The sequence below is a fragment of the Thamnophis sirtalis genome, unplaced genomic scaffold, assembly GCF_051295495.1.
Source record: "Thamnophis sirtalis isolate CommonGarterSnake01/CBP01778 unplaced genomic scaffold, rThaSir2_p1.2 scaffold_5, whole genome shotgun sequence".
Lineage (NCBI taxonomy): Eukaryota > Metazoa > Chordata > Lepidosauria > Squamata > Natricidae > Thamnophis > Thamnophis sirtalis.
In genome coordinates this window covers 34,148,747-34,175,712 of record NW_028261385.1, presented here as the reverse complement: position 1 = coordinate 34,175,712, position 26,966 = coordinate 34,148,747, and the positions used below count along the sequence as shown (strand labels likewise).

General features: G+C 41.0%; 1 protein-coding gene across 2 annotated transcripts in view; it reads right to left on the bottom strand.

Annotated features, from left to right (window-relative positions):
- The window catches only part of LHFPL2 (LHFPL tetraspan subfamily member 2), a 94,457-nt gene extending 79,273 nt beyond the window's left edge, over positions 1-15,184 (bottom strand). Inside the window, exon 1 of one of the 2 annotated variants that reach the window (XM_087715612.1) lies at positions 15,016-15,184. The gene's annotated coding sequence lies outside the window, so the exon portion shown is untranslated. Of the gene's footprint in view, positions 1-14,094; positions 14,172-15,015 lie in introns of those variants that run through there. The other variant, XM_087715611.1, reaches the window with a different exon arrangement.
- Positions 15,185-26,966: the final 11,782 nt, after the last annotated feature.

The window sequence follows — 26,966 nt, the reverse complement described above, 5'->3', positions numbered from 1 at the left end:
AGTAGAATGTTAACAGACAGAAAAAGAATTGTCTTTCTGAAATTATGAAGATTACTCATCCCCAGAAGTGACTAAAGCAAAGATTCTACAGAAGTAGTTGTACTATAATTTTGTTGACACTTAAAAATGTATTAATGCATGCATTTTGCAGCCAAATCCATTACTCATCAACACTTGTCTTTAAACCATCCCCTCCAATTGTCTCCAGTGAACACTCTAGCCTATTTATTAATTACACGTTCCACATAATTTAGCAGGACAGCAAGAAACTGAAGAGCTGGAGGTATAATACAGCTTCACTGGTATAGCAACAGTTCATTCTCAACACAACGCAAAGTGGAACATTAGGAATGTATATAGTCAAGGACATTTGATAATTCTGTAAAAAGTGAAAGAAAATAATCACAATACCGTAATTTCTATTAATTACCTGCAGAAATACAGCTGCATGGTTAAAGGTAAAGTTTGACATCACACATATGTTCCAGTCCAGTGATGGCTAACCTTTTTTGGCTCCCATGCCAAAAGCGGGGGGAGTGCAGGGGGGTGGTGTGTGGGCATGCCACACCCATAATGTTATGCATGCCCCCGGCACACGCATGTGTGTGCGACCAGCAGCACCCCCCCCTTTTGGCATGCTTTTTTCACCCTCCCCTGGCTCCAGAGGCTTTGTAGGAGCCTGGGGAGGCTGAAAACAGCTCCCCCTGGAGGCCCTCCAGAGGCTTCAGGCGCTTCCCTGAAGCCTCCGTAGGGCGAAAAACGGACCTACGGGGAACCCAGAAGTTCGGGAATGGTGATTTTTGACCTCTGGAGCCTTCAAGAAAGCCTCCTGAAGGATCCGTAGGGCGAAAAACATCCCCACGGACAAACTGGAAGTGACCCCTGGTTTGCTCATAGGGCCGTTGTTTGCCCTCCAGAGCTTTCAAGAAAACCTCCTGAAGGCTCCGTAGGGCGAAAAACAGCTCTATGAGCAAATCAGGAGTCCGTTCCTGAATTTCCAGTTTGCCCGTAGGGCCTATTTTTCACACTCTGGAGACTTCAAGGAAGCCTCCAGAGTGTGAAAAACAGCCTCAAAAGAAGGCCAAAGTCAGTTGGCTAGCGCGCAGATGCACGCTGCAACTGACAGGGCAATGCCTAGCATGCCCTAACAAATGGTTCTGCGTGCCACCTGTAGCACGCGTGCCATAGGTTTGCCATCACGGTTCTAGTCATTCCCGACTCTAGGGAGCAGTGCTGATCTCCATTTCAAAGCCAAAGAGCCAGCACTGTCTGAAGATGTCTTCATGGTCATGTGGCCAGCATGACTAAATGCCAAAGGTGCATGGAACGCTGTTTCCTTCCCACCAAAGTGATCCCTATTTTGCTACTTGCATTTTTACGTGCTTTCAAACTGCTAGGTTGGCAGAAACTGCAACAAGTAACAGAAGCTCACTCCATTAAGCGGTGCTAGGGATTCGAACCATCAAACTGCTGACTTTGCTGATGGACAAGCTCAGCGTCTTAGCCACTGAGTCCCCTGTATGCTTATAGCTGCACAATCTGAATGCTGTAGGTCCAGGATGGTGAACCTGTGGCATGCAAAGCCATTTGTCAGGGCACGCGAAGAGTTAGTCTGTCAGCTGGCCAATGTGCATGCGCGTGCTGCTGGCTAGATGACTTCAGGCTTTTTAAAAGCCATTTTTCGCCCTCCCCAGGCTCCAGAGACTTTATAGGAGCCTGGGAGGGTGAAAAAAGCCTCCCCCCCCCCGGAGCCTTCAGGGACCTTCAGGAGGCTGGGGACTAAACACGACCCTACGATCAAATCGGAAGTGACTTCCGGTTTGCTCATAGGGTCGTTTTTAGTCCTCCAGAGCCTTCAGGGGCCCTATGAGCAAACTGGAAGTCACTTCCAATTTGCTCGTAGGGTCGTGTTTAGTCCTCACCCTCCTGAAGGTTCCTGAAGGCTCCGCAGGGCCTCCAGGGGGAGGCTTTTTTCACCCTCCCAGGCTCCTATAAAGCCTCTGGGGCCTGGGAAGGGCGAAAAAAGCATGCAAAAAATGGGGGGAGCACCTGTCATGCACGCATGCTCACTGAGGGAATTGTGCAATGCATTATGGGTGCAGCACCCCTGTGCAAGACCCCCCTGCGCTCCTCCCGCTTATGGCACGCAAGCCAAAAAAAATTCACCATCGCTGTTGTAGGTGTTCCCTCTGTATTGACTTCATATATGCATAAAACTGGTATAGTTTTATTTTAAGTACATTCAGGGGGCTCAGGAACTCCCTCATCACTAGCCAATTCAGATTTGTTAGATTTTAACTGGGAATAAGATGAATGGATACAGCCAGTTTCTGTTAGACTTTTTCAACATTTATAGATTATTTGTATCTCAAAGAAAATCATGTTAAAATGTATCTTAGTGAGGAAAGTCCCAATGGCATTTTATTTAGATTTTTCAGGCAAAGAAGCTGAGTTGTCAGAAGAAACAAGAAAGAGGAAGTTGGTAACTAATAATAAATTAAAATTGCTGAAGTAGACTATCTATAAAATGTCATGAGGGATAAGAAGCAATGCCAGAATGCTTATGCAGATAGACAGCTACAGTCACATGTGCTTGCAAGAGGACAAAGTAGAAAAGAAGAACATTTGAGTATCTACGTATAAAGAAAATGGCAAATTGGAAAGGACGATATATAAATTTTGAATGAGAGATGCACTCAGGACAGTATAAGATCACTGCCCCAAGATAAATCAAAGTTTCTGCTTTTCCTTCATTCTTCCATCAGATACTGTTTTGGAGATCTGTGGATTATATTTATCTTTTATTTATTTTATTTTTAATGTCAGATACTAACAGGCTGTCATGTGAAAGTAGTGGGATTGTTTTTTCTGGCTGAGGGAGCAGAAGCAGCAGATTGAAACCACAGGGAAATACTTGATCCACATTAACAGGAAGAATTTCCCCACAGTAAGAGTTGTCAACCAGGAGAATGGAATATGAAGAATGTTCCCCTTCACTGAAGCCTTCAAACAAAGGCTAGATATTGATCGGTAAAACGGAATCAGGAGAGATAGATAAAAGCAGGATATTTCAAAAGGCCTGCAAATGCAAAGTTGATACTTTTAAACTTTTCGATCTATTTTGCTGAGATGGGAAAGGTTGCCCCACATTATGAAGACCTTTAAAAGATAAGTAGCAACAATTGTACTTTTCTTCTTGAAGACACTGCAGCTATCAAGCTGTTCCAAAGTTTCATAATGAACTAGTCCCAGTTACTAAGACATAATCTTGAGCAAGACTGGAAGCTTGAGAGAAATGACAAGGATCTCCAGATTCATCTCCAATGCTGATGACTCCCACAAGTCAGGGCAAAAGGTGAAAGATGGAGGGAGGTTACCTATGAATCAGCTGTACTTGACATTCTTGAATAGGTTGGGGCAACCGATTCATTTCAAAGCTAGTGTTTACAGCTGAAGAAACACACTACCCTCAGTACCTAATCTGCCATCACTAGAGAAAGAACAGAATAGCTTCTAGAAAAGCCTCAGGCACTGAGGGAAATTCCCCACTGCTCTTCTCCACCACATACCAATGCTCTATTCTCATTGCTCCCAGCCACCAATCCTAGGAGTTGGATCACATACTGTATAAAGTGGCTATGTTTTGAACTCCTTGAACCTCTAAAAGTGACATTTTTATTTGCCAAGAATATTTGCAGGCAATTATTAAGGGCAAAAACACCCTCTCTACGTTACAGAAATAATACTAGAAATAATATTACTCTTGTTAATTGCATTGATTCCACATCTGTTCTGTACAATTTAAAAATAGCTAATATATTATCTGTGTCAGCTAAAGGTGAAATCTTCAAATTGAGCTTAAATATACAATAATAAAACTTTAAAAGTGACCATTAAATAAAATTAAAATTATCAAGTTATACTAGATAAAAATAAAATCTTCAAGTTATTTTCACTGTATTGATTTAATAGGTACACCCATTCATTTTCTCAGCAACTGTTGCATGAGGAGCTGAAGTCCAAAGGCAGAGCTTTTATGTAATGGTGCCCACACTGTAGAATCAATTCAATCTCGAGTTTTGGATAGCACTCTGGAATCCTTTAGCAAAATTAAAATTATCAAGTTATACTAGATTCAAGTAAAATCTTCAAGTCTTATTTTTACATTGGATAAACATAAAAGCTTCAGGTTAATCTTCACTGATACACGAGGGGAAGAAGAATGGGGTTCAAATTAACTGAAGTTATTATCACCTTTTAAGGACACAGCAGGAATTTCAGGAAACAATATATTAATTATATTCTAATTTGAAAGTCTGCTTTCAGCTGAAAAACTAAAAACTTATAATTTAAGTAAGGGATCTACTGCCATCTTCAGGAAACCATATATGGAATTTGTGCCAAATAATTGAATATTAAAAATATTGGATATGTGATAGAGTATGTTGTCATTAGAAATATACAAAGATGTTTGTATGTTCTTATGATTCACTTTCCATACCAGAGTACTGGAGTATACACATTTTATCTATCATTGCATGTCTTTATCTTTAAAAAAATCCTTATGATTTCTGGTGCCTGTAACTTTTCCTAAACTTTGTTTTTATTTCAACTATATTCAGTAGCTGAAGTAATTTATGCAATTTTCTGTACTTTTTGCTGCTTTCCAGACAATGTTTTCTTGTAGATGCAGCTAGATGCATCTTTCTAAATATTGTTTGCATATTTTTCAATTATCTTTTTAAGAAGTTCAAGGAGGTAGATGAAATTGATAATTTACTTGACCTTTATGACCACAACTATTATGCTCTTGGAAATCAGTTGTTTTTAAAGTCAAACTATTTTCTTCTGATCTTAAAATGAGATTAATACAACTGAACATGTGGCTTCGTGTATTCTAGGCACCTCAGAGAATGTTAGCAAGGCATGGTTTTAATTGACTTTCTTCTAATGACACAATTCAGAAGTTGCAACATTATGATCTAAGCATGTACTATTTCAGTTCTATTTTGTCTGAAATCCACAAGACTATCAAACGTGTTATAACATCTATTGCTATTAAGGATCCATATGTTCTTCTAGATACCAAATACTACTGCAGATCTAACATTTGAAATTTATCACAGTATCAAGAATTATAGAAGACCTCTGATTTGTGAAGATTTTACCTGTATTTCTGCTTGTCATTACTGTTTCTTTTTCCTTAATATGCCCTAGATGTTTTTGGCAAGGTTTCCAAATTTCTAACTGCCAATCTCTATAGATTTTTAGTCATTCTTTACATATAAGGTAACACACATAGCCTCCTTTATGGATATATTTTTTCTGAACAAATTATATATTTCCAGTATTAGGACGCCAAGTTCTAATTCTTCTCCATACTTTGCAGTGATATATAAGCATCTGAACACTTCAGAACTGTCCTTAGGTTCACATGTTACCCCTTTCTTTTTATCACTTTGTCCCCTGTGAGGGTTAGGGCCTATGCTTTCTTTAAAATTGTTTTTCTCTGTATTTCTCTTTTTAAATTGCAGTGAAATTGCACTAACATTTTTGCCCCAGAGGTGGTATTCAGCAGGTTCTGACCAGTTTTGGAGAACCGGGAGGGGGAATTTTGGTTTGGAGAATTGGTAAATACCACCTCTGACTGGCCCCACCCCCATCTATTCTCTGCCTCCAGAGTCCCAGATGATGGGAAGGAAATGGGGATTTTACAATTTTTATTTGGATAATTTGCGTTTTATCAGATTGGTTCAATCCACATAGTTTTTTTTGCCTTAAGATGAAAAAAAAAATCTATGAAATATTCAGACATTCTTTTCCAAATAAAATATTCTGTAACAATCTTCTGCTATTATGTTGCCTTCCAGATGTCTTGGACTAACTTCCATAATTCTTAGCCAAGATGGGTAAAAGCAGCAGGCTAAGGAAGGATGGTATCTTACTCAGTAAAGTCTTTGTTTTTCCAGAGTTAATTTGTATTGCAGTACTGTAGAACAGAATGCAAAAACGAGCAAAGTTCTGTGTTACTTTTCAGGCATTATACAATTACTAAAAAATCCCTAATTTGCATGCAGTTGGGTATTCAGAAGATTCACATCCTGTTTGTTCATGTCTTTTCTAGTGCAGCCCTATGTATTAAATCCAGTTCCAGGTAAGAATGAATATATTTGTAAGCATAGACTCATAACATTTAGAAATATGATGTACTAATATCATTGTGGTGTGGTTTTCCTCATTAAAAAGTCCTGTAACATTTAATGTGTGTGCATATCTATCATCTATCTGTTTATTTATTTATCTATCTATCAAGTAGATCTTAATTTTGATTTACAAATATATATTATAGTGTAAGATTCAGACATTTATATCACAGTATGATTAATATATTCAGTTAATATATTTACTGATCATAGTACAGTCTCATCTCATTTGTTTTACTCTCAAAACTGCTTCAGGCTGCTTTTAGTCTTAGAAAGCATTTCAAGAGGCACAGAACTTAACATGGAAATTGTAGCACAGAACATTTTAAAATAGCCAACCATACAGATCAAAGCTTTGAAAGTATATCCAGATGTCATGATTCTTCTCTAAGCAATAATTGTTAAGAGTTTCTAAAAATGCTTTCAAAGTCAAGTTGGCCAACTGCCTATGTAACTGCACCTACTTTTTTGCAGCTTCATTCCAGACTTCTCCTTTGCACTCCTTGCTTTATGCTCCAATTGTGGAAAGAGGTTCCAGGTAACAAAATACGTATTTTTTAGCTCTGCTTTCTATGATTTCTCAGCTCTTATATTTCATCTTGGGTTCAGCTATATATTCTTTATATTCTATTAATATTAATATTAGATATGACAAAAATATTTGTAGACATCTCTTTATCAAGTTGGTTGACCAGGACTGTCCAGATTTAAATTCATAGGCTGGTTAAAGACAAACCAATTCCAACTGCATTAAGCCCAGGATACCTGCGAGACCACCTATTGCCACCGGTAGCCTCCCACTGTCCAGTGCAATCCCACAGAGTTGGCCTCCTCAGGGTGCTGTCGGCCAGACAGTGTCGGCTAGCGACCCCCAGGGGGAGAGCCTTCTCTGTGGGAGCGCCTTCCCTCTGGAATGAGCTGCGCCCGGAGCTTCGTATAATCGCTGACCTCCGGTCCTTCCAACGCGCCCTAAAAAGTTGGCTTTTCCAGCAAGCCAGCCTGGCCTGAACAAAACAAAATAAATTATTGATCATTGTTAATTTTAATTGAATTTTTTAAAAAAATGTCATTGTTAATTCTAATTGGGTTTGTTTGGGATATTCTATTTAATTCTTTTTAACTTTTGTAATATGTGTTTTTTTTAATGTTGTACGCCGCCCTGAGTCCTTGGGAGAAGGGTGGCATATAAATCTAATAAACCAAACCAACCAAACCAAGTCATTGTAGGTCTTCAAAGAATAAAGGAGGATTGCAGCTTGCCAGACATAACCAGCCCTAGGGGTTAAAATGGGGCAAGATTAAATAAAAGGAAAGCAGCAATAAAGAAAGACAATGCCATGAACATTAAAAATATATAATGGATATAAAAAGTCTAACACCCCTGCCAGGTTTTTGACATGTAAAAAAATCATTTCGAAATAGTTTTCACATTTAATATAAGACATATACTGTTCAATTCAATTGAAAAACACACTGAAATCTTCTAGAGCAGGTGTTGGCAACCCGTGGCTCCGGAGCCGCATGCGGCTCTTTGGGCCCTTTGCTGGAGCTCCCTGTCAGGTGATGCCACCACTCAGTGGCCCCATCCCTCGGCCTCTCCTCCCAATCACTTCTCGTCTAGCCTGAGAAGGGTGATGGAGGGGATGGAGAAGCAGTCGGGGCCGATTCTCTGGTGCCTCACTCTTGCTGGTGCTGGGTGTGCCTTGGTTGTTTGGGGAGACGGACAATCCACTCTCTGCCCCAAGATACTGGCCACAACTGATGCCGCAATTGATGCCAGCCTTTCTAACATGTGGGTTGGCAGGGTGGGAATGGGGCAGGGTGGGAATGGGGAGGAGAGGCCGACAGAAAGGAGGACGGTCCTGAAGCGTCCAGCCGCAGCTTTGAAATTTGCATGGGGGACTTTCATGCCCAGAAGACGCTTTACAATGAAAGCTACCCAAGGCGCTGGTCTGCTGGAGGAGTAAAGAAGCTCAGGACAGGGGGAAAAGGGGAGACCCTGCTGAACCTCACAGGCCCACCCTGGGGGTCAGGCTTGGAGAAAGGCAGAGCAACCTCGCCAAAGACGCTTGCCCGTCAGCTGTTCTCCCCCCCCTCTCTCTGTAGCTGTTTCTGTGTCTATATGTGTCTCTGACAGTGTATGTGCGTGTGTACTTGTGTACCTCTGTATCTCCCTCTCCCTGTCTCTTCTCTGTCTCTTGGAAAGCCCCAACAAGCTCTCCTTGGGGCTCTTCACTACTCCTTTTCTTTCTTCTTGGCAACTTTTTTGAAATCTGTGCTGGCTGAGGAACAAGCACAATCCTGGCGGAGGCTTCCTTTTGGGTGACCATCCTCTTCCTCCTCCCCTTCTCCTCTCACTCCCCCCTGGGTGGCTGTGGCAGGGCCGGGAGGGGAGACTTGCTCAAATGAGTGGCCGCCTGCCTCAGATGCACCTTCTCTGTGCTTTGGCCGAGCCCAGCTGCTCACGTAAGGGTCTTCCTGCTTATGCACACCCTCCCAGCCCCGCCACAGTCGACCAGGGGGTCATGAAAGGAGGAGGGGGTCGCCTGAAGGGAAACCTCCACTGCAGATCACATTCATTCCTCAGCCACCATGGATTTCAAAAAAGTTGCCAAGAAAAAAGAAAAGGAGTAGTGAAGAGCCCCAAGGAGACTTTCCAAGAGAGGAGACACAGAGACAGAGATAAACACACACACACACACACACACACACACAGATACAGAGATAGAGGGGGGAGAGACACAGAGAGAGGGGGTGATAGAAGGGGGAGACACACAGATAAAGGAGGGAGAGAGAGAGGGAAATATATAGAGAGAGACATAAGAGAGATACAGAGAGAGGGAGAGACATAGAGAGAGGGGAGAAACAGAGAGATACAGAGAGACTGAGAGAGGGGGAGAGATAGAGAGGGAGGTCAAAAGGGTTTTGTGATTGCCGAGGTTTTTTAACAACCGGTTTTCTGCCCTTATGACTGGCTGAGTAGGCGTGGCTAAAGGGTGGTCATGTGACTGGGTGGGAATAAGTGACGTTGAGTTGGCCACACCCACCCAGGTTTTGTGGCTCACAGTGTTTTCTTTTCTGTGGGAAACAGGTCCAAATGGCTCTTTGAGTGTTTAAGGTTGCAGACCCATTCTAGGGGAAAAACATAAACATAAAAAAACTTATGGTTGCATAAATACGCAACTTAAAACTAGTACTTTGTTGAAGCACCTTTTCATTTTATGACAGCATTCAGTCTTTTGGGGTAGGAATCTATCAGCATAGCACTTCTTCCCTTGAGAAGATTTACCCACTCTTCCTTGCAAAAACTCCCCAAATTTGTCAGTGTGTGAGGGTATCTCCTGTGCACAACCCTCTTCAGATCACACCACAGATTTTCAATTATATTCAGGGCTAGGCTGTAGCTGGGGTGTTCTGAAACTTTGATCTTCGTCTGGTAAAGCCATTATTTTGTGGATTTGGAGGTATGCTTTGGGGTCGATGTGGTATTGAAAGGTGAAAGATCAAAGTTCCTCCTCATTTTAGCAGAGGCCTGAAGGTTTTGAGCCAAAAATGACATGATAAATGTGTTAATAATTCCCTCCACCTTGACTAAAGTCTCATTTCCAACTGAAGAAAAGCAGCCCCAAAGCATAATGCTGTCACCATCATTCTCCACTGTGGGTCTGGTGTACTTTTGGTAATTTGCATGTAGAATAAAAAAAAGAAATAAGGTGTCCACAGTATATTTCACACTTACTGTACGTGCAGCTCCTATTCAAATCCATGAGGTTTCATAAAAACAAGTACTTTAGCACTCTCGTCCCATAAATAGAAAATGCTTGTTTTTCCTAAAAGTAAATTTCACACATATCCATATTAAAGTATCAAGCGAAAACAGTCTTGATTGATTAGCAACGAGTCATCCATACATGTCTTTTAAAGATTCAATGAAATCATTTTCACAGATTTATAAATAGGCACAATGGTAAAATAATTGGATAAATGTATTTTTAAACATCTATGTACTTAAGTTAAAGTAGACAACTCTGCTGACAAACAATTGTGATTATCTTATGCCTGTTTGTAATGTTTTTTTTTTCTGTAAGATGTCATAATAAAATTGCAGTTGAGAACCAAGATGGAACTAACTGGGCTTTTTTATGTCAAGAGATCAAAACAAGATAAAATGAGTTATAATTATTTCAGGCTTTTCAAACTAAAACTGTAGGTTTTTTATATGAAGATCAGGACTGTAACGTGAGGGCAGAAGTTAAAAATTATCATCAAATATAAAGAAACCAAGACGTATTTGAATGAATAGGCTATACTATTATTACAAAAAATAGCTATGCTGTCAAACCTTAAAACATCTTGCATGAATTAAATAATGAGACTTGTAACCCCATATCTCAAAAATACCCTTATATTTTTATTTTATTTTAATTACTACAACAAAATTATTGACATCTTTGGTATATTTGCTTAGAGACCATAGCAATATTTTCATGTATTTAAAAAAATCTGTAAATTCACAATCCAAGCAAAGGAAAAGAGAAAAAAATCTAACAATGAGATAAAACATAGAATAATTATTTTAAGAAATGGCATTTAAGAAGCAAACCATGTTCCTAAAAGCACCAATCTGCTCACACCACCCCAAATTATAAATTCAGACAAATTCAGTAGGCATTACTTACAAATATCAAAGCAAAAAATTGATTATTTTATTGGATTTTAGTTGTACTGATTTAAGTTCAATGTTCTTTAAAGAGTTTACTTTAGATATTAAATGATTTTGCTCTTTATACTGATAAAGGAGTTTAGTAGGCTTAGCAACAAAATGCTGAACTTGAAAACACATTCATGGACATACCACTCATTAGCAGTCAAGAAGCATGTAAGTTTAATAAATTGTTATTAATATGGGTACTCCATGTTTACTTTTTTTCTTTAGAAACCCTTTGAAGTTAGTTAACAAAAGCTGGTGTAGTGTCATGCGATTGCCACTTGGATACATCACAATATATTTATGATTGCTGGAGAGTCCCATATTCTCTGCACCCGCTTATCTTAGGACAGTTGCAGTCCTCACCATCAGGGGCCTGCTTCATATGATAGTCTCTTTATTAGACTAGCTTCCAAACATTGAGCTTACATATGTTATAGTGAAAGTCCTTACATTTTCAGGATCTCTTTCTGACAAGCTAACCTCAAATTATAAAAGCAATATCTCATCTAAATTCTGACCAGGCCGAGTGTACTTCAATTTTGAGATTAGCCAACATCCATTAGTTACTATGGTACCAATAATATGCTAGTGACTAATAGGCAATTTTTTTATTTCATGACCTACCTAAGAAAATACAACCCGGAATATTTTTACTCATTGCATAAAATGGAATGTTTCCACAGCAGAACATCAAGGAAATTTCAAAGTTACTGGAAAGCTCATGCAGAGACAGATAATACTAACTGGAAGATCACATGTTTTGCATTATGACACTTTCTGATTTAGACCTGAGCAGCTGAAAAGAGATCTTAATAAACTTTTGATAAAAAAAACCATCAAAGTGTTGCCAATAAAATCAGGTAAGGCATGGTTCTTTTGACAGTTGCACTGGGGCATATTCTACAAATGCTCCTACAGTTTCCAAGGAAATGGATCTGAAGAAGAGATTTGTGGATTAAAACAAAGTGACTTAGCACTCATGGCACACAGTAAATCCTCAACTTAAAAGCATTCATTTAGTGACCACTCAAAGCATCTGCATAGTGACCCCTGTAACAGACCTCAAGAAGTGACTTATGACTGGTCCTCATGCTTACAAACATCAGTGTCGCGTGTATGTAGATCCTGCAATGTCATAATTACAATCACATTGCAATATGTGATCCCTATTTGTGACCTTACCTGGTCAAGCAAAGTCAATAGAAGAAACCATATTTGCTTAACAACCTCATGATTTGTTTAATGGCAAAAAAAATCCAGATTAAATTCATAAAATCAGGCACAAAAGTAGTAACCACACTACTTAACAATGAAAGTTTCCACCCCAAATGTGGCCATAAGTCAACGTGCTATGTGTATTTATTTATGTACACAACGTAGATGGCCGTCTATCTCATATAATGATTATGAGCAATTTTCCCTAAAAACAAAGACAAAAACAAAAATAGTCTTCCATCCCAGCTACCAGACTATTCCCCCCATGCTTAATCCTCAACACAGCCCAAAGCTTATGGGAAAAACAGATCTTCATGGTCATCCAGAAGACTAAAAGTCTGATCTTGTGCAATTCTGGAATGCTCCTATCATTTAACATGATTGTACAATACATTTGTTTGTACATGCTACAGGAATAGAAGTGTTTTTTTACTGAGTGTAGAAGGTAGTCTATCCTATTTTGGAGCCACAACTTGTAAAATTTTAACATTTTGAGCAGTGTAGTGGTTGGGGAGGAGGGTGGGAGAGAGAGAGAGAGAGAGGGAGAGAGGGAGGGAGAGATTTGGCAAATAATTTTTGCAAATAGACATGTTAAGTCTTAAGTTATAGTTATTTTCTCTGAGAAAATAAATTGTATGCAATGGGCAATACATTCCACCATTCAGAAAAATGCAAGTATAACATAATAAACAATTCAGAAAATTGATATAAAAATACAAACAAAGCATTTTTCCAATGTGTCAGATAACACCACTGCCACTGTTTTACTTGACAGCAGTCCAATTTTCCCAACTTGGAAATACATTTTTTCTAGGGGTCATAACTGGTCTTTCTAAATTTGTACTGAACAACAACTGTTAATTGTGCTATCTTTCTCCATTTCCCTTCCTGACACAGCTGGCAACCTCATATATATTAAAAGTCTAGAAAACAACAGTAGCACCATGCAGAAGAAAGGTTCCAAAAGAAGGCTTCCATCAAGCAAGCAAAATATAGTTGTAACAAGGTCAGGAAGTAGAAGTTGGTTTGAACAGTTATGCTGCTTGAAGTAATAAAAGTTAACAAGTAATAGAAATACCAAATAACTGATACACTATAAGCTACAGCTACAGCCAGGCCAGGTCTATTCATCACTACTTTAGCATAGAGAAAGAAAAGGGTTAATGATCAAATTAAGTGCACATTGGGTAATTGATGCTTTCTAAAGGCTAGTTGTCAATCCAAAGACACTTCAGTGACCTTGAAGAAGTTGTAAAGACATGAGCAAGACCTGCACCAAATCAAACTACAAGCAACACTGCAGTTATAAAACTTTCTCTTGTTCTACAATTCCTTATTTGGCCTCAAGCACAATACAGCATCCCTAAACCTATTCTATAAGCCAACGTTTTTCCTGTAATAATGATACTGTTTATTATCCTGTTGTCGAAGTAGGTCTCCTACTTTCTCAAAACCAGGGAAAAGTACAGGACCAAATAGAAAACAGAAGGTGGAGGAGGGGAACGGATAAGAAAAGCCCCAAAGTTTACACGGAGGCGGCTGGAGAGCCTCTTTCCTGCCAAATCAATGGAACAACCCCTGGACCTGCGGTTTTCCCCTTCAGGGCATTGCAGCCAGTCCAAAAGGAAAAACAAAAGCAGTTGGGAAGATTTGGATGCAAGGCGTCTGGTAATTCCCCTTCCCCCCTTTATAATTTATGCGTGCAAAAGGAACAAGAATGTTACAGTTCCCTGACACACAAAGAGGCGCGAAGGAAGAGGAGAGGATTCTGGAAGTGCTCCCAAAGAATGCAAGTGCAACCCCCCCCCCAAAACAAACAAACGCCTCCTTCCCAGCCAGTCACCCAACCAGTAAGGGGTCCCCGTGCACGAACAATGCAAGCAGACCCGCTTCCTTTCCGTGCTGGAAAACCCACAGCAGGAGGCCGAGCAATAAAAGGACTGGCAGATTGATCAGCCCGCTCACTTCGGGTTCAGCCAGATGGGAGGAAACGGCTTCTGCAAGAGCAAACGCGCCGCCTGGGAGAAGAACCGCGTTGGTACAAGGCGGCGCAGTTCCAGCACCTTAGAAACCCAGATCAGTTACAGTTGCTAAGTTTGGGGGAAGTGGGGGCTCATTCCGCAGAGGAGGAAAATGGTAAAGAGGAAAATTAGTTTGGGTTGCAGAGACTCCCGCGTGGGTTTATGGTGCTTATTCCGTTGTCGCTTAGGCACAACTCTTGGGATCACCAACTGCGAAACCCAGGGGTCCCCAAACTTGGCAACTTTAAGACTTGTGGACTTCAACTCCCAGAATTCTCTAGCCAGTAGAGCTGGCTGGAGAATTCTGGGAGTTAAAATCCACAAGTCTTAAAAGTTGCCAAGTTTGAAGATCTCTGGCCAAATCCCTTAGCAGGATCCCAACTTTGCTCTCCAACTGCTCCGATACGTAATCAGCCGGAGAAAGCTGCATAATTTTGTTGCCTTTTTACCCTCTTCTTCCCACCCGGGCACACATAAATACCCCGAAGGCTGGAATTTGGGACCATCTTAAAAAAAGAACCTCTCAGACTGCAGTCCTACGCGGAATTTCCTTAGAAACGAATCCCGTTGAAATCAATGGGCAAACTCACTTTCTCTAAAAGGAGCGTGCCTGTGATTCTTCCTGCGGCAGCAACCTGCATGCTCTTATGTTACCCGGCGGGATAACCCGTTTGCAAGATACCCAAGCGAAGCAGAATCGATCCCACCCCACACCTCGTCCCCCATTCGAAGTTGAATTGCCCGGAGGAAAGTTGACTGAGTAAAAGCCGCCCGCCTTCTCCGTTCCTCCTCGCTCCCCAATTCCCCTCGATACAATGAATGGAAACGGCCGCATAGCTGTGGCCGTTCCCCCTTCCCGACTTACCCGCCGTCCACGACCGCTGTCTCGCAGTCTCCCTCCCGGCCAGTCAATTCCCAGAGCCGGGAACGAAGCGCCCCTGAGCGCGTCTCGGCGGAGCCCTTCGGGTCACCTCGGTCGGTCCCAGCCTCCTCTCCGCCAGGCCTCGGCGCGGCCAGTCCAGAAGGGCGGCTGCTGCTTCCCGCGGGAGGGAAGGAGCCGTGTAAAGCGAGGCTGCCTCGCTCTGCCCTGCCTTGCCCTGGACCAGCCCACTCGGCACTGACGTCCCCCGCCTTCCCTCCCCGGCCCACCAAGATTAAAGCGATGAGGGTCGGCGGCGGGACGAGATGAAGGGAGGGCTCGGGAAGCGAAAGGGGCGGGCGCCCTACGGAAGAGCCGACCCGGAGAGCGGGAGAGGGATCTCCCCACCGAAAGGCGAGGGAGGGGGCGGGCAGGACGCGGAAGAGGACGGAGATGGATCCGCGTAAAAGGAGGGCGCTCTGCTGGGCAGCGCCGGACCCTGCCGGCAAGTGCCGAGGCAGCCGGGCGCCCCGGTGTTTTCCCATTGGGGAGAGAGGGCTGCCCTCAGGGAGCCTGGGGCGCGCCCTGACACAGAGGGAAGCCTTAGCGAGGAGGGACGGCGGCACCAGTTGGCTTGGAAGGCAGGGAGCGGGGACGCTGAGGGAATAGTTAACTTCTTGAGGATAACAAAAGGGGAATTAAGACGTCCGCAGAGGGGAAAGGGGGGGGGTCAATGAGCCTCGCAAAAGCTCCCCGCAAAGGCTGTTCCCGGCTGCGCCTAATTTCGGGGGCGAAGGGATTCTTTTTCACCAATGGAGGCGAATATACCGAGCAGCTGGGCGACCAAACTTTAGTGCGGGCCTGTGTGAACGCAGCCCGTGGGATTGGTTTATGACGGTTGGGAAGATTTAGAAATGTAGTTTACTTGCTTAAACCGTGGTTAAATTTAAGAATAAAGGAGCGGGCGGTGGGGGAGACAACTCCGAGCTCCACCAGATACATTGGGATCCCATCTGTCAGAATAATCCCGGAGCCCTGAGAATTATATTCCCACCTCGCCCAGAGGACACCAGGTTGAGGACAGGCGGGGAAGCAGCCTCTTAAGGGTTGCTTTGGCAGGGCAGGGCAAAAGTGGGCCGCCAGAGCCCCTTAAGGTTGCATGGATGAGAGCGAGCACGCCTCTCTTCATCCCCACCCTGGGAAGCGGTTGTGGAAGGAGCAGCCGCCAGGCTCCTGTTCTTGGAAAACCAGGCTGGCCGAAAACCAGGCTGTCCCCGCGACGCAGTCCAAGCAGAGTCTCTCGAGGGACGCAAAACGAGGTCAGCCGCTGCCTGTTGGTCGAGGGAGGCCCCGCCAGGCGGGGAGGAGTGAGCGCGGCAGACACAATAAAGGGTTCATGCCTGGAGCAGAGCGCGGGAGAGGAAGGAGGGCTGGAGGCAGAAGAAGCGCCGCAGGGTTGGCGGAACTTCTGGGGCCCGAATCCCGCCGACGGGGTTAAAAGCGGGCGGGAGGCAGGAGGGAGTCGCCTCTAGGCCGGCCTGGTGGGAAATTCAAGACGGGGGAGGCCGGAAGGGAGATTGCTGGTGTAATAACGAAGCTCCCGGCAACCCCGCGGCTCCTTAGCCGCTTTCTGGGCGGGAGAGTGAGACGCGCGCGCGCACGTTAATGGACCTGCCTAGATGCCTCCCTGCCACGAAGGCTGCTAAGGATCACATTGAGAGAATCTCCTGGAACTGCCTAATGTCTGCAATAGCACGGAGTCCTTGAGGTGCAGGAGGATTCAATCAGGCCCCGAGAGATCCTCGATTCGGAGAAAGTGATTAATTTATTTTTTTGACAACATTTTTAATCCAACATTTATGGCACCGCAAAATTGTTGATTTCTCATGCAGGACCACTAAGTCATGGCTTGTTAAAAATAGGCCACAATATTGTGGTCTGCACAACTCGAATTTTACTACTCGTGTGAGGACATGATCTTGTGCTTGATGGTATTCTGTTATGGTTCTTTTGGTTGGAGGGTTGAGATTTATTTCCACACTCCTGGCTGATGAAGTTTGAGCAAGGAATCAAGTGAAGTCCAGACTAGTCAAGGCTTGTTAAATAGACCACAATGTTGTGGTCTGCACAGCTGTTGGATGGTTGAGATTTATTTCCGCCTTGTCTGGACTTTACTTGACTCATTTTCAAACTTCAGCAGCCAGGAGTGTCATTGCTTTTGAACCTCTGACATCCGTGCTCTGGATCTGGCCATGGCAACACATGCCAAACCCTAATTTCAACAGGCCTGAATTGTTATAATACATTCTAGATAATGTTCTTTGATAAGACAAAACAATAGTACTAAAAGAGTTCCTGCATTATCAATTCCTATCTTGACTCTGTTGCAGCTGTTCCAGGTCACTGCCGAATCATATTGTCCTGATTTGTTTTTTGCACTAATCCAGGGGTGAAAATCAGCAGGTTCTGACAGGTTCTGGAGAACCAGTAGCGGAAATTTTGAGTAGTTTGGAAAACCGGCAAATACCACCTCTGTCTGGCCCCAGCGTGGGAAGGGAATGGAGATTTTGCAGTATCCTTCCCCTGACACACCCACCAAGCCATGCTACAGAACCGGCAGTAAAAAAAATTGCATTTCCTCACTGTACTAATCACTATAGACAAAGGATTTTTTTCCTTTTGCCTTTGCTCTTCTCTCTGTAGAAAGTTATCACCTACCCTCTAGAAAAATGAAATGTTGTAGGAAATATTAAAAAGGCATAATATTTCCCCTAAAAGAGAAATAGAAATCTTATGGGACACAGAAACTCAGCCCCAGCAGATATTTTGGTGCCAGCTTATCTATAAGACAAAAGACTGGACCATCTTATCTACAAGACAAAAGACCTTCAGGGTGATAGGATTAGCCCTCACTCAAGATCCAAACCAGGACAAAGCCATTAAGCCATAATAGGAATTGCCCAAAGCCCTTTCATTACATCACCCAGCGAGATTCAACCAAGCCTGGGACTCAAAGACAACCTACAAAGTTACTCCTGCATGGTCCCATGGGAGTCTGACAACCAATTAGAATACATTTCTTTCGCAGGAATCGGAAGCAAGTTCAAAGCCCAAGAGAGGGTATAAATCTCTCTCTCACCCATGTGCTTGATTGCCCAGGACCTCAAACCATGTGGCCCTGTCCATCATTAAATCATCTTTCTAATCAGCCTCCATGTTTCCAGTGTCTTTCTTCCCACTTGGAACTGAACCCATATGGACATTTCTTCTAACACCCCCTTTGACATATTAGAAAGCAGCCAGGAAAACATTCTGTAATATACGAGCACAGGACAAATGTGGATGGCGGGCAGGCCTGTCCCTCCTCCCATTTCAGCATCTCCCAAATTAAAATAAGCTGAAATAAGGAAACATGGGTAACACATTCAGAAAGAGTCCCAGTGATGGAGAAAAGAACCGCTTGCCATGACTGGGCAACCAGCAAGTATTGAGGAGAATAATAGATTGGGAATCTGATTGACTCTCTTCTACTTTGTAGGAAACCTGGAGAGGAAAAGGTGATGCAAAAATATGTACAGGTAGTCCTCAAACCTAAATATAGTTAAGTGAGTTACACTCCATTCTACCTATTGTTTTTGCCATGCTTGTAACTTAACTGCAAGATTGTAAGTGTGAAAACTGGTGATTTTTATTGCTGATGTAGTTTCGAATGATCACTAAATAAATGTTTGCAAGTCGAGGACTATAAACATTTCCATCCCCAGCCTCAACATCTTGATACTGCCTAAATTAAAAGTATCCATTGGAGAGAGTTACTGCTCAATACAGATTGGTTAAGGTTCACCTCAAGATGTATGAGAAGTAGATATGATATTGCAGCAGCAAGTCAATATTTTCAGCAATAGTATTTATTTGGAACTGTCAAATTTAGATCTAACCAGAAATGAAATCTGAAACAAGTCTTATCTAGGTGATACAAATGGTGGGTCAAATACAGCATACTGTTACATCTTTGTATCTCTAATATTATATCAAGTAGTATAAACCAATCTGTGCATCTTTCCTCAGGGACAGTTTTCATGGAACTGCACTTAGGTTTATAGCCAGAACTAAGCTATTTCTGTGTTATTTTTCACTTGCAAACTATCAATTTACATATCCACACATGCTGTTATGAATATTGGCTTTAGACTATGATGCAAACTTGTAACTCTGCAGGACAACTAAAGAAAGCCTTGAGATTCCATATCCCTCCTCTTGTGATCTATCCTAATACCATTTGTCTTAACAGAAAGAATGCAGTCAGGGAAGCATCGTATGAGAAAACATTGCACTGAATTTATATATGAATTTACGTACTTATTTATCAACTCCATTACAATTCTGGACAGCATCTAATGTGAAAAATTTAAAACAGTGCACACAATGGAAATACACAAAAAGAATGACCAGGGATAACAATTACCTAACCAATCACAATAAACCCCAGGGTTGCAACTCACTCTAGGAGCCTGGGAAAATACAGAGGTCTTAAAGAACTTATCTAAATACAGTCAGAATGGGGTCATTGCATTGAAAGGTAAATTTACTTAGCAATACATGGACTATAAAAGTTTTAGATATAAGAAGTAATATTTCTAGATACAGTACCTTTCACAATTTTGCCATCAAACAATTACCTGTGGGGCTTCCTAAGGATAGTGTTCTATACTTTATAAATATAGAAGACTGCACAAAAATACATTTTAGATCAACCAAGATCCTAGGGTAGCATCTTATACCATACAAGGTATGAGAAGGTAGAGTAGATTCCATGTTCAACAACTGCCCTGCAACATTGTGTATTGTTTATTTGTATTCACTGCCTAATTGCTTCCCTCTGCCTAATGATAGGGAAAATTATTTCAGATTTTTTTATCTGCATGCATTAAATCCCTCTCAAATGAAGTGTTAAAACATTATATGAGCCAATTCTATTTCTGTTTACTAAAGTATAAGTCCTGATAAAGTAGTAATTAGCTTCAGGTATTTCAAAACTCAGGATTTCAAAGTAGGTTTATAGATTTAATTTGATGATAACAATGTTTTTTTTGAAGGTGCAAAAGTACTGTTACTGCACATAATGTCATTGCCAAAACAAATAATTTATTGATAGCTTTCACCTAATGTAAATCAATACTGTACAAAGCATTTACAAAGAAGAAATTAGCCTGAATTACTTATCCAAAGGTCAGGATGTTAAACAAAATTAGCTTTTGGATAACACTAAAATATAGTGGTTCCAGGAATTGTTCAATATGCCAAGAACTGCAATACTTTTTCAGTTTTAAATACTATTTGATTGATTTGATGAATGGTTGAATGAATCATGGTTGGCTGGAAATTCTGGGGATTGAAGTCACACTTTTCTAGTCTCCAAGGTTAAAAAAGTGACCAAGACATAAATCAGAACAAAAGTAGAAGCATAAACAGGATTTACAACGTAGAACACAAAGACTTAGAATTTATAATTGTGTTAGCATGTGCATTTGGGGAAATAAATACATAAATAAATCTATAATTGTCACTACAGAACATACAGTAAAAATCTTCCAATATGACACAATATGTAGTATTTCACACTTATCCAAAATTATTTGGCTGATAGAAAAGACTGGAATGGGGAAAAAAACAATGTTTGGAGACTAGTTCAGAATCTTTGGAGGAAGCAGAACATCTGTACAATGCTTATACATACTTTCAAAAGAAGGAGTGAAATTCAGCAGTTCTGACAGGTTCTGGAGAACCAGTAGCGTAAATTTTGAGTAGTTCGGAGAACCAGCAAATACCATCTCTGGCTGGCCCCAGAATGGGGAGGGAATGGGGATTTCGCAATATCATGACCATGCCCACGAAGCCATGCCCCCAGAACTGGTAGTAAAAAAGATTGAATTTCACCACTGTTCAAAAGTCTTGCATACCATTGTGAAATATTTCTTTGGAAGTGGATTTACTGAGAACATTTTCCATTTCTAAATTTATTAACACGATACGCTATGAGGAAACTTGGATAAACTCCAAAATGTGTAATCAGTTTAAACAGCTGATTCAAAATTGTGTATCTTCCCATATAAACCACACATTAAATCAAGAAAAACAATAATAGTAAAATTAGGAGTTATAGGAGGCCTGTATGGAAAATAATTAGTCAGGAAATGCCTATAGATGCACATCAAAAGTTATGCAAATGCTTATTTCCGCAAACATTATATAAAACTGGGTTTTCTCCCCCCCTCCCTAAAGTGTCCCATAATAATGTTTGCTGTCAAAGTCAAATCTAAAAGAAAGACATAAAGAAAGAGTCCATATGTAGGTGTTACGAATGGTGCGGCATTAGGGGTGGGATTCTACCAGTTCCGCCTGGTTTGGGCGAACTGGTAGCTCCGAAGATCAACTGTGAGCAAACCAGTTCGCCAGCACAATCTGTCAGTTGGGTTCGCCAGCCCAATCTGTCAGCTGTTTTTCTGTGGACTGTGCAAGCAGGGTAAGGCTCAGTGAACTGGTTGTTAAACACCCACCCCTAGGCAGCATTTATAGAAAACAGGCAGAGTTTTAATTGTACTATCAAAGGCTGCCACCTTAACTTTTTTTAGCCATACCCTTGCCATATGCGTACTTTATTCCAAGGGTGAAATGTCTTAAAATCTTGAAATAAGAAATTAATCAACCAAAATGCATTATTTCTTTGGGAGTTGGAAGTCCAAACATTTTAAAGCAGGGGTCCCCAACCCCCGGGCGGTGTCCTATTACCGGGATATGGCCTCTTCATAACTGGACCGTAGACTAGCACATGTGTGTGTGAGCAGCTCGACTTATCAAGCAGTGGGCTGGTATGCACAACTTGCAGTTGAGCTGTGTGTGCATGCACGAGGGTCCACCACTCACGCACGTTGAGCTACATATGTTCATGTGTGCTGGCCTGCCGCTCGCCCGGCCCCCCCTTCCGCAACTGGACTGGAGACCGCACCTGGGGGGGAAAGACGCCAAGAGACCAGAGCAAGAGATGGAGGAACTAAGCAACTTATTTCCTTGCTTTTGCTATTTGGCTCCAGCCTTCTTCACATGCTTGCAGCTTGAGTGGAATGCCAACTAGGAGTATGTAATGCTTTTATTTAAGTGTTATTCTGGAACAAAATTGGATGGCTCTTTTGTGCATGCATGTCTGATACAGGTTTTCTACAACTATTAAAAGACAATGCAAATCCCCTTTAGTGTTTAAGACAGCTAAAGAAGAAAAACTCCTAAAATAAACAATTCCTAGAGATAATACTAGACCATTTCCTTTTACACATTTAGTAACCCAGCCAATAAGTTAGAAGACAATTTGGAATTATTCCTAGGAAATGAGTCATCCATGAGAAAGAATAACAGCTATTATAATAACTAATAATATTTGGATAATACATTAGAATTGAAGTTTGGATTTTGCACTTGTAATGATAGTTCACTTTGCTCAGATATTGTTCTGCCTGAGTAAGTTCATAATGCTGTTTGGATATTAACATGTTCTTTGTTGTAGAGATGTTGTCAACACAGCATGCAATTACAGAATTGTATAAATCTCAAGTTTTCCTTCTCTTGACAGCTAACCTTAAACTGAAATGTTTCATCATCAGTTTTATCTGGTATCACATTGTCACATAACAATAATAGTTTGAAAACATTCACTTATTTGAGCAACATAGTCAACTCCATGCTTATCAATAGTACAACAACTTGACATTTGAAAAATGCAAAAAAAGAAAAAATAATGTGGTTTGTATGGGAATGACGTACTGCAGACTAAATTTCAGAATAGGCATTACTGTAGAGATCAAAAGGTCAGGAAAAAAAGTTTTGAAGGATTTTTTTGTAGAGCTAAATACTGTTTCCCATCAAATGTTGCAGTTTGTCACATTGGTGGATACTGTTGACAGAGATCTCCATTGTTTGGAACATCTAATATGTCTACTAACCAACTGTAATTAAATGCACAAGTACCTCATTTTGAATGGGACAAATTATTATAATCCCAGGTAATTGTCAACTCTGGAAACACCACTTGCATATTGGAATTCTGGTTAATAACTCCATCTAACCATATAGCTATCAGAGAAGAAACAAATCTAAAGAGAGTCTAGAAAGTCTCAGCTGTGAATGGACAATGTGGAGTCATAGCAGTGAGGCTTAGTTGGTGATAGCAACAGAGTTCAGTTCTTGTCTCTACAAGAACTGAAAAAGAGTATAATCCGAACTTGAGGCATCACAAAGAGCAAGATAGAAAGGACAAACATAAAAACCAGGGTTGGCAATAATAATGGCAATAAATGAAACATAAAGTCACAATATTAAAAACAGCATTTTTCTGCAAAGTTGAAGAGCTACACGTTATTTTGTCACTTTGGAATGGGATTTATTCCTGAAGAAAATCTATTGTGAGGTTGCTAAGAGTTAACACTGACTTGATAGTAAATAATAAAAAATAGATTGCTAGAATTATAACCATAATGTGGATAATTTTTATTTCAGCCAGAATGCAGTTGTTTTTAGCATGAATTAAGATGTACACATGAAAATTGGCTTTTGGGAAGTTATATAGGGAAAGAGATAGAATACTTCATCATGTCCATGGAGCAAAGTACTTTGTAATATCCTGCTACTATCTATATTATGGTTTGTTGTACATACAGTTTGTATTAATATTTTTGGTAGCCCTCCATATACATAAACAGCTGGCAAAACCTGGTTGACTTTGTTAAAACAGGGTCAATCATGATTAACTCTTGGTTGGGAGTTCTCTAGGCTGAGAGGTTTTAAAAAAATCTTAGAAGAGAGAAATATCAAACACTACTATAGTAAGTTAAAGAAAGAGTTCCTTTTAATCTTAATATCAAGCAATAAATTACATAATGCATATATGAACTACTGGACCACTTATCTAATAAAGGCAAAATTATAGGTGTACCTGGATTGAGGCAGGCAGTTAGAAGGTAAGATATAGCCATCTTGACAGAGTCTCAGATGTCACTAGTATTCTGAGCAAGAAGGGACTGGGAGCAATTTAAAAATGATAGAGATATTTGCATCCCACTTGTAAATAGTATTGTGATCTAAATATATATTTGTACCAGGTAATTATGGTTAAATTTAATTTACCGTGAGCTTATAAAAAGGGTGGATATGGGAGGAAGTTGGGGAAATTTGCTAGGCTGATTTAATTGGATATGTGAAAGCTTCAACAACAAGAACTAAATCCTTTTCTGACTTTGTGAGCCATATAAAATGCCAAATACTGATACTTCAACACAACTGCTATGAGCCGTTTCCACACTAAAATTGGGAGCAACTCCTGGCCTTCAAACAACAGATTTTTATGCAACAGATGGCCAATGATGTAACTGAAGATACTTCATAAAATCCCAAGCTTTTCTTTGAGACAGTAAAAGCTTTCATGCTGGTTCTTAATTTAGCATGTATGCCCATTCTGGAAATTGTAATTTTGGACTATGTAAAACTTTATTTCTACTACACAATCTTCTAAAGAATTGTTAAAACAGCTTTTATTCTAAAGCAAATGTTTAATGCATTTCTTTTCCAATATATGGTTTTGTTTTTTTAAAAATGGAATGTGCTTTCCTGCCAATAGTATGCATAACTGTCTTCATCTTCATTCTTAATAGACTTAAAAGGAGTCATTCCAATTTAGCAAGTCTTCTGTATCAGAAAGGGATTTCTACATATACAGTTGATAAGAATTGAGACTGCAAAGACTATCCCTGGTTTTTTGAAGAGTGCAAGCAAAAAGCTAAGGAGAAAACAGTAATCGTATCTATATAGGTGGGAGACAACCAAAACATTAGCCCAAGGGTAGCACATATCTTAAATTTAAGCAATAAAGAGAACAGAACTCACAGTGGAAACTTTTCCAGGTATGAGATAACTATGATGATGTCATTCCAAACTCAAGTTGCTTCTCACCAGCTCTGACACATAGTACAATACAATAGCCAAGTGATTACAAAGCAAGTACAGTATGCACACTTTGTGCATATAGGAGAAATAGCATATGCTAGAAGTTTTTGAGGAGCAGAAACAGCAGTTTTCAGGTGTTTTGAAAAGAAATCATTTCATTATCAAATTTCATTATCAAAGAAATCATATCGTACAATCCCTAAAAACAGTGGTTGTCAATCTCTGGTTTGTAGAGCCCTGGGGGGCTACAAGGTTACTCCAGGGGGTCCACAAAGGCTTGAAGAAATATTATGATTTAAATCTTAAGTCTTTGAGGTTCGTGGCCATGGTCCGTGGCCACAAAAGGTATATAAGGGGGGTCCATGGTAGAGAAAATATTGAGAACCACTGCCTCAAGAGGAAACAGGGATTTGGATTCCATGCCCCCCCCCCGCCCCATCCACTTTTTGCCAGTTTGACTAATGCATTTCAGAAGCTTACTTTTATCAGCTAACCCAAATTTAACCCATCCCCTAGTTGATGCCAACAATGATTCTCTGGCCTAATTTTCACATTTCACTGTGAAAAGTAAGAATGTATCCTCACCAAACTCCATTTGACAAATAACACAGCTCTTATAGTAACACAGTTTTGAAATTAATTGAAGTCATCAAGTTGCAGTGAACCTAAATCTATCATGGAAGAGGAGAAAATAAAACATACAGCTTTCAGGGACAGTAGCATAATAAAGCGTGTCTAGGATTTTCTTCAGTGAGAAAATTGGCACACTGATGAGATCTACTGTAATGTTTATATCAGTGCACATGATATTGTGTTCCTCTTTAGTTGTGCCAGAATGCCTGCAGTACTTGGAAGAAGTTTTGCATTTAGAGGATAGCACTTCTTAATATCTGAATGTGGAGAGATGGCTAGCTCAGGGAAAGCAGGGAAATGGTCAAACATTTCTTGTTGCACCAAGCCTAGGAAAGTGTCATTCTGAGTCAGACAACTAGTCTGTCTCAGGCCTCTGTAACTTTCTTGTGGTTGGGAAACTGTTCTTTTAATTTTGCTCCAAAGAGAGTAGAGCTGGGTACATAATTGAACTTGGGGAGGTCAACATTTTTGGCCTTTATTATATTACTAGTAGATTTAGGGATTGTTGTTAGTTGCAAAGTCATGTCCGACCCATCACGACCCCATGGACAATGTTCCTCCAGGCCTTCCTGTCCTCTACAATCCTCTGGAGTCCATTTAAGCTCACACCTACTGCTTCAGTGACTCCATCCAGCCACCTCATTCTCTGTCATCCCCTTCTTCTTTTGCCCTCAATCTTTCCCAGCATTAGGCTCTTCTCCAGTGAGTCCTTCCTTCTCATTTGGTGGCCAAAGTATTTGAGTTTCCTCTTCAGGATCTGGCTTTCTAAAGAGAAGGTTGAAGTACTCTAGGACTGTTTTATCGCCTTGCAGTCCAAAGGACTCGCAAGAGTCTTCTCCAGCACCATAGTTCAAAGGCCTCAATTCTTTGGCACTCAGCCTTTCTTATGGTCCAGCTTTCACAGCCATACATTGCAACTGGGAAAACCATTGCAGATAGGCGTAATCTGCAAGGCTTTAAGACATCTTTAAGATTGGCCCAAACCAATTTCCTAAAAATGAGCTAAATGTGGTCCTGCCAAATCTGGGAATGCAGCGATGAAGAAGATTGGGGCTGTAGGTTGCATATTCTTGGTCTCTTTGGTTCAATATAGTCAATGCTGAGTGGCAGTGGCTGTTTAATTCTTCCAGCCCTGCCTAGAAATGTCAAAGATAGAACTGGGAATAACTCCTCCTTTTCTCCAAACTGCAAAAGGGCACACTCCTTGCAGATTCCACCCATATGCTACGTGATACATTACAACACCCTATGGTTTTTGGGAAGAATTCAATGCATATGAAGGCCAAGAACTGGCAGCTGTGACTTCAAATGATTGAGTACAGATAATAATTAGT